At 38.9% G+C, this 7944-nt stretch overlaps 1 pseudogene; it reads right to left on the bottom strand.

Moving 5' to 3' along the window:
* Positions 1–7278: 7278 nt before the first annotated feature.
* LOC148362710 (U2 spliceosomal RNA) lies at positions 7279–7417 on the bottom strand (annotated as a pseudogene).
* Positions 7418–7944: the final 527 nt, after the last annotated feature.

The raw sequence follows: 7944 nt of genomic DNA, 5'->3' as shown, positions 1-7944 counted from the left end.
ATAGTCAAATGTTGATTAAATTTGCTGCGACTATACGGTGTATTGTCGCCAGGAACAAAAACAAATGCCCGCCTAGAGAGATGAGAGCATCTGTACTCGTGAACGCCACCATCCTCCTGCATTAGTGTAACCTATTGCTAACTATCACAATCCATTTTGTTCCGTCGAGCTCCAGCTGAATTTGTTCATCGACTGCACCTCGCCAACTGACTTCGGGCGGATGAACGGGTAGCCATAACTTGAAAAAATTGTTTTTTGTTCAACTAATACGCATACACACAATGGAGGCTCAGTTTCAGCTGAAGCTTTTGTGGAAGATTTTTTCTGACCAATCAGTGGTCAGCAGTGACTGCCGTCACTGACCGTTTAGTGCTTGGCAGTGACTGACATCACCGGACCCTGTTTTGGAACCTCGTCAGAGGTAGTACCAAAAACCGTGGTGCCAAGTACCAAGTACCAGGTACTTTTTCCTGATGGAAAACCCAAAAAAGTCAGGCAAGCTAAAAACATGTAGTGTAAAAGTGCCATCTGACATCTGAGCCCTTTAATGTTACCTGCGGTGTTCTGCAGGGTTCAGTGCTTGGCCCCCTTCTTTTCAGCATTTACATGCTTCCATTAGGTGATATTATTCGCAAGTACAATATCAGCTTCCACTGCTACGCAGACGACACTCAACTATATCTTCTGTTGGAGGAATCTCCCACATTAAACTGTGGAAATTTGGAGGCCTGCCTCATTGAGATAAAAGAGTGGATGTCACTCAATTTCTTGCGTCTTAACTCTGAAAGGACCGAAATGTTAGTCATTGGTCCATCTAAATGCCGTGACTTATTCTCAAAAACTGCTGTGAACATTGACAAATGTCACATCACACAGAGTGACTCAGTTAAAAATTTAGGTGTCATATTTGACCCTGATCTGTCCTTTCAACTGCATGTAGGGAGAATTGCTAGAGCCGCTTTCTTCCATCTTCGTAACATTGCTAAAATCCGTTCAATACTGTCTCAGTATGATGCAGAAATTAGAATCAAGTCTCTTCAGCTGGTACAAAATGCCGCAGCGAGGCTCTTAACTAGGACAAAAAAGTGTGATCACATAACACCGATTTTGGCTAACCTGCATTGGCTCCCAGTTAGCCATAGATGTGATTTCAAGGTTCTCTTGGTGTTGTACAAAATCATACATGGACTTGCTCCCTCTTATCTTTCAGATCTGATTTGCCCCTATGTCCCGGTCCGAAGCCTACGATCTGAGAGTGCCGGTCTTCTGGTGATCCCAAGAGCAAAGAAGTGTTCTGCTGGTTCGAGAGCGTTCTCCATCCGGGCACCGGTGCTGTGGAATGCTCTTCCCCCTGAGATCCGATCTGCAACCTCAGTGTTCTACTCCATAGCATATGAATAACCTACTCTTCTCGGCGGCTGAAAAATAGTCTGTGTAATATAGTGTAATAATCTGTGAAGCCCTTTGAGACTCTTCGTGATTTAGGGCTATACAAATAAAAATGACTTGACTTGACTTGACTTGACATTACAGTCGAGAAACTATAGTAGTCAGTCTTCCTGATGCAATGTTAAAATCAATTAAAAATACACAACTGAATAAAATTCGAGTGACAATAGACAAAAGAAGGTTTGACAGAGAAAAGACAGAAACAAAATGTTAATACTTTAACAGAGTGTTGAAAAATATAAAAATCACATTACTGTGTAACGGTATCAGCAATCATTTTATATTAAAGAACGACAATTTTGAAAAATTAGAAAGGCGAGATTACATTATGCAATTTTAACTAAAAATGCTATTTTATATATAGCGCATGTTGTTATTTTTTCAAAATTGTGTGAATACTTTTGTTGAAAACGTTATATGTAAAGGTTAAAAGTATCTGCACTTGGTATAGCTTTTGGTGGCTACTTGACAGATGTCTTATTGTACTGGCATTGATATTTTTTTTCATAATGGAGATTTTTCTATCTATTGATGCTTTTATTCTAAAGGAGAACGGGAAAACTGTTCATAAGTTAAGGTAAGACTATAAAATGTGTTTTTTGTAAGCTTTCTTGCTCTGCCAATTAAATCATGAATAAGGTTCATTTATTTGTAAATGTGACTGTGCCTTGCCAGACACAGATTATACCGCACGTTACAGGGATTTGTAATCCAAATTATTTCCAATGCAACTAAACACTATCCTAATTTGTGAGCAAGGCCTTAGGCAACACATTGAACATCCATTACAAAGCTGTTCAATTTCCAAAGCTTGGTTTGTAAAGCTGTTATAGCACCACGGTGACCTTGGTCACCAGACAAAACCCATTATAGAGGTTCAACCCGATTCTTTCCTTTTATTCACATAGTAACTGCCCCCTCATAAATCTATTGAAGTCCAGCAAACAGTGTCATGTTAAAACAGTCATGACTTAATTACAACAACCCTGTTTCTAACTGTATCGTAACACGGCCTTCCTCTTGTTATGCAGATTTAAACAAGCCAAAGCTGATGACTGTCTCCCTATTCATTTAACCTACAAATGGCTGCGAACGGCAATTACGCAGGCAGTAAAAGGAAATACTGAGGGGGTACATTTTAAAAAAACGCTGAATAGGTTCAATTAATGTAGGCAAGGTAGTAGAGTGAACTAGGGGAAGCTTATCATCCTGTGTGCTTGCAAATATGCTGCCTCAACACCAGCAGTCTGCATTTGCTTTGCTTGACTGTGCCAACATTAATCGAACTGAATGCTTGTTTTATTAGGTTTCACGTTCACGTGGATCCTTGTCAAATAGCGTAATCTCCGAAGACGAGCGTTATCCCCCTAAAAAACAAACCGTGTTTAATTAAAAATCTAATCACGGAGCATTTTTTCTCACCCCTGAAACACATCTAGCAAAACCCCTCGTGGCGTATCAAACTGAGAAACTGCGAGCCAACAGATCCAATAAACTAAAGCATATTTGCTCGGAATATATCAACACTACATAACAACGATGTGCTGTAATTTCATTGATGCTCAAAACATTTCATTAAGGCCCCTTCAAATGAGATATGAGCTTGCGAAAGTGCGACGTGTCGCCGCGGCTCGCGCCGTCTCAGAGGACCTTTAATTTGAGACGGAAAAGTCGGTTCCTTCGCAACGAGGTTAAAGTGTGGCTGACGAGTGAGGAAAATCACAGCCGAACGCGTTAATTAGCCAAACCTAAAAGCATATTTATCAAAGGCTAAGCCACGTGGGAATGATCCCGGGAAGGATCTAGTACAGACGGGGACAGGTTAATAGAATAAAAGGCCTTGAACAGAATGTGTGCTTATACATAAAATATCAACCTGATCTCACGTGTAAACGGATCATTAGGACGTAACGATTAAATGTGATGGCAAGCTGCTGACTGCTTAGTGCTCTCAATGACCTTCATCTGGTTCCGGCACCACCAGTTGGCTCTTTATGTTCACTCTGATTAAAATGTCAGGGCCTCGGATTTAACTAGCAGAAATTGCGCGTGAAATTAAACAATATTTGAAAAGTGACTAGTTCACAATTTAAAGTGCCTCGATTAACAACAAATTAAACAATTTCTATCAATTGCGAAAAGATATCTAAATATAGATGGGTTTCAAACTATGTAATAATAGAAAGGTGGTGTACGTAATTTCAAAATATTCCACTTTCTGATGCCATCTTCTGGCTGAAGCCCGGCCCAACCTGAGCATCAGTTAATTATTGACATTTGAGGCCCGACCCGACCCAAATTTTGGGTTCGGTTTCGGACCCGGGCGTAAGATCTTACCTCTTTGTAATACACTATTATGTATTCAAAGATATTTTTTGTATACAGTAAACCTTTCTTTATTGCATGGTTACATCCCAAAAATATCCCGTAATAGGTAAATTCCTTGAAGTAGAAACCTTCATTTCATTTTTACATTTTTTACACTTTAAATTCTCTAATATGAATTGGAAAAAAAAAAGCTTTGTTACAGGATCCATTATTTAACAAATTACCCGTAAACATTTATTCATTGATCCATTTATTTAACTAATACCTACTGTATTAGCCAATCAGAATGCAGAACACAATGCATGATGAAAATCCGTGAAGCGCATTATAGCGAGGGATTACTGTAAATCTTATGGCTACCTACATGACTGTGAAACATATGTGATTACATAATTACAGCCGCAAAGCCTCAATAGGCCAAAATGCAAAAATTGGCAAAAATGAAACATATGTAAGTCGCACTGGAGTATAGGTCGTATTTTTACAATAATGTACCCAGAAGATTACGCTAGTCTCTAAAAGAAAAAAAAAGCTTGTTTTTAGAGTGGAGGGTGACGCTAGTTTTACGCAGGTACATCATAATATTTGTTAACCCCACAGACAAAAAAGAATATTTTTTAATGCTCAACCAAAACAATGGAAACAGAACAACATTAAGTGCTCTTTTAGTGTTCATATATTCATCATCCTAGAAGAAATTATTATACTCCAAAGAAAACTTCGTAATAGCACAAAATGACAAAAAAAATAAACTGATCCATTACTTGGGTTAATTAAATCTAACACTCTGGGTTGTGTTGTATGAAACAAAAATGGAGTTTGAGTTTTTATGTCATGATTACTGATAAGGGGAACCTGAGTCTGCTCCTTTGGCGCCAACTGCCTCGGACGCTGATTGGCAGCCTGTCTCTTTTTAAACCCCCCCCTCTTCCTGTCACCAGTTGTCAGTCTGTCTGCGAACCACAGCTCACACTAGGCAAGCCTTTCGACCCTCACTCTCTCCTGTTCTGATTCCCATCTGTTTCCCGGCTCCAACCCCATTTTCTGAACTTCACTACGATTTATGCTCCCCCGTCCCGGCCACGGATCTTTTTTTTCTCGCTCTCGACACTGCCTTCGCTCGCCATGGAAATACCACTTTCACGTCTGAGCAACCTGCTCCTCGCGTCCAGCGATCTACGGATCGTGTGTCCTATACTTTCCCTTTTTCCAAACAAACTAAGAGAAACGCACGCAAGTGGGTCCTGTCTTCGTTCTGGTCCTGACATTTTCTAAACAAAATCACCCAGTTTTGGGGTTGTTTCTTTACATTGGCCAATTTGATTTTTTATTTTTTTACAGGAATTAGTGTATTTTGGGGTGTGACTTAAAGAAACAAATGATCAGGTTTTTTTGTACGGAAAGATTATTTTCGGTGGTTCTGTTATAACGAAAAATTTATGTTTGAGGAAAATTATTCAGTTTTGGGATTTGTTTAGCACAATATTAAGATTTGTTTTATTTCTTTTCCAAGACAATTGATTTTGTGGGATTGTTTTAACTAATTGACCCATCTGGGGGTGAGTTGTTTTTAAAAAAAATTGACTTTATAGTGGGGTTTTCCATAACAACCAAAGAGCTTGTGTCAAATTAACTTAAGTAATGGAGTGGTCCACACTAACCCAAAATCGGTTATTTTGGACCCAACTGTGTATGATTCTTTTTTCAAATTAAAAATATATTAATCCCTTTAAGCAGGAGGGTAATCAGGCTGTTCCTAGGACAATTTCAGAACAACGTTATTTGTGACAATATCTGTTTTCAAAATTTTGAGGGGAAAAAAAAACCTCGGGAAGTTCAGATTTAAAGGTTTCAGTATTACACAAAAATGAAAGTCTGCAGACAGAAAATCTCGCATCTTGTTTTTGATTTTAAAGATACAGAATTCTTTCCCAGGGCCATCACTACCTTAAACAAGGGCGAAAGACTGTGAAAATTATAAATATTGCCAGTTGTATTGAAAAAATGGTTTGCTGCAATATGTAATTGCATTACTTTTCAGTGCATTATTGGGATACTCTATTTTCATGGCACTATTATTACAAAAGGAAATTGCACTTACAACTTAGGCCAGTCTCCAAGCTCAACCTTAAATGTAAAAAAAAAATTCCCAACTCATTTTTATCTTTTCAGTCTTTAAGCGTTTATCTTGTCCATCTTGGTGTGCCATGTTTGATCTTGTTGCAAACATTGTTCACTTAATTGTTTTAAATTACAATAATGACTATTCTATTCTATTCTATTTTATTGAGTCAAGTCAAGTCATTTTTATTTTTATAGCCCTTAATCACAAAGAGTCTCAAAGGGCTGCACAGGTTATTACAAACCACATACTTGATTACAGACTATTATTATAGCATCCCCTGGTCTAAAACCTACATGAGGGCAAGGAAAAACTCAAAAACCTCAACATGAGGAAAATGAAGAAACCTTGAGAAGACCGCACATGTGGTAATCCCCCTTTCAGGATGACTAGGCTGCAATGGACGTTGCAATAACAAATAATACACAGATATTGTCAACAACTATACTATAACAACACTATAGAGTAGAAGTGTCTATTCTATTCTGTTCTATTCTATTCTATTCTATTCTACTCTGTGCTTCACGGCTTTTTCATTGGAACTCACATTCTCTCTAATCACAATGCCGACTTGAATAATATTGATCATACCTGCAAATGAAAAAAAAATATCTATAAAAATGACTGAATCTTAAAACTGATGTAAATCACAAGTGAATATTAAATAGCTCAGTGTGGCTCTTTGTCCCACTGAGGGATGAACGATGGCCCTTCAGCTACCGGCACAAGAGACGGCACTGATTGAGGGAGCTTATCTTTACGGTGGAGCCATGGACTTGTTAACGGGATGTGATAGCTTGCGTCCGCGGAGCTGAGCGGGGAAATAAAGCTGTTGAGATCGGGCTACTTTCCCATCATTCATGGGAGTAATAATGTCTGTCCGGCTTGGAAGTAAGTAATGGTCCACCCGCAGGTTAGCGGACAGGACACATCACCTACGAAGTAGAATTTGGATCAGTAAGCAAGGGGCATTTCTATGTCTTAATATTTGATGGGTTTTTAAATAAAAATGAGAATATACCATACATTCTGAACAACGGTATTCACCTGATTAAAAGACGCATTTTCTATTTTAAAACGGCTCTTAATTTTCTTTGTACAAGCCGCACTGGATTTTAAGCCGCAGGCTTAATCCTTATTTGGGTTCGTGTCTCCAGTGACCCGTTTCAAGGTTAGAAAACATAATAACAGATGTGTCTCAGGGGCCATAAAATCAAATTACAGTGGGAATATATGGGGTTTTTAAGGGTTATTGTTCTATCTTTGTTATTCATTATCCATTATCCGTTATCGGTCCTACAAAGCCTAGGAGCCGGGACACTTACTCTCAGCCAAAAGGCCAAGCTAAGGTCCTAGCCTTAAAGCCTTGCTGCGATCATTGCGAATGCACCGTTCCCGGAGGTACTGCAATACCGGGCCGATGCATGGAGTGGACAGAGCAAGCTCTTATTCCATCTCCGGATTGCAAAAATCAAAGTTCTACTTTTACTACACTTGATCTTAGGTTACGGAACACATAATGTTTGTTCGGATCTTGTATTTACTATATTGAGTGATACGACTTCCTTTTTGGTGGTCAGGACTGAGTTAGACCCTTGGTCTAAATTGACCCGCTAACAACAGTGAGTGGTACCAACTCCTAATACAACATGAAGATTAAACAACCATAAAAATGTTTCAATTCATGTTCATTTCTTACATTTTAGGCCAGTGCAAACATGGCTGCGTTGTTTTCAGTTCTGCTCCATTCTGTTTATTTGTCACATGTTTTTAGATCATATGACCATTCAAGATGGAGATGACAAAGACGAGCACTTATTTACGACTGCTCCAAAAGAAAACGCAAATGAGGGCTGCGTAGCATAAAATATGAGTCTCATATTTCTAGATGACATTGCCGTGGCAACCATACTGTGGAGGATAGTGCCGTATTGCAACACAGAATGTATTTCTGTGTTATTTTCATTGGTGGTTGCAGCAGAAATGGACCATATTGCATTCACTTTTTATTCCTTTGTTCCTTGAGGATCAAGGAAGCTTGAGCG

Source organism: Urocampus carinirostris, chromosome 7, assembly GCF_059441175.1.
Source record: "Urocampus carinirostris isolate Australia breed hairy pipefish chromosome 7, RoL_Ucar_1.0, whole genome shotgun sequence".
In the NCBI taxonomy this organism is placed as follows: Eukaryota; Metazoa; Chordata; class Actinopteri; order Syngnathiformes; family Syngnathidae; genus Urocampus; species Urocampus carinirostris.
This window is presented reverse-complemented; position numbering and strand designations above follow the sequence as displayed.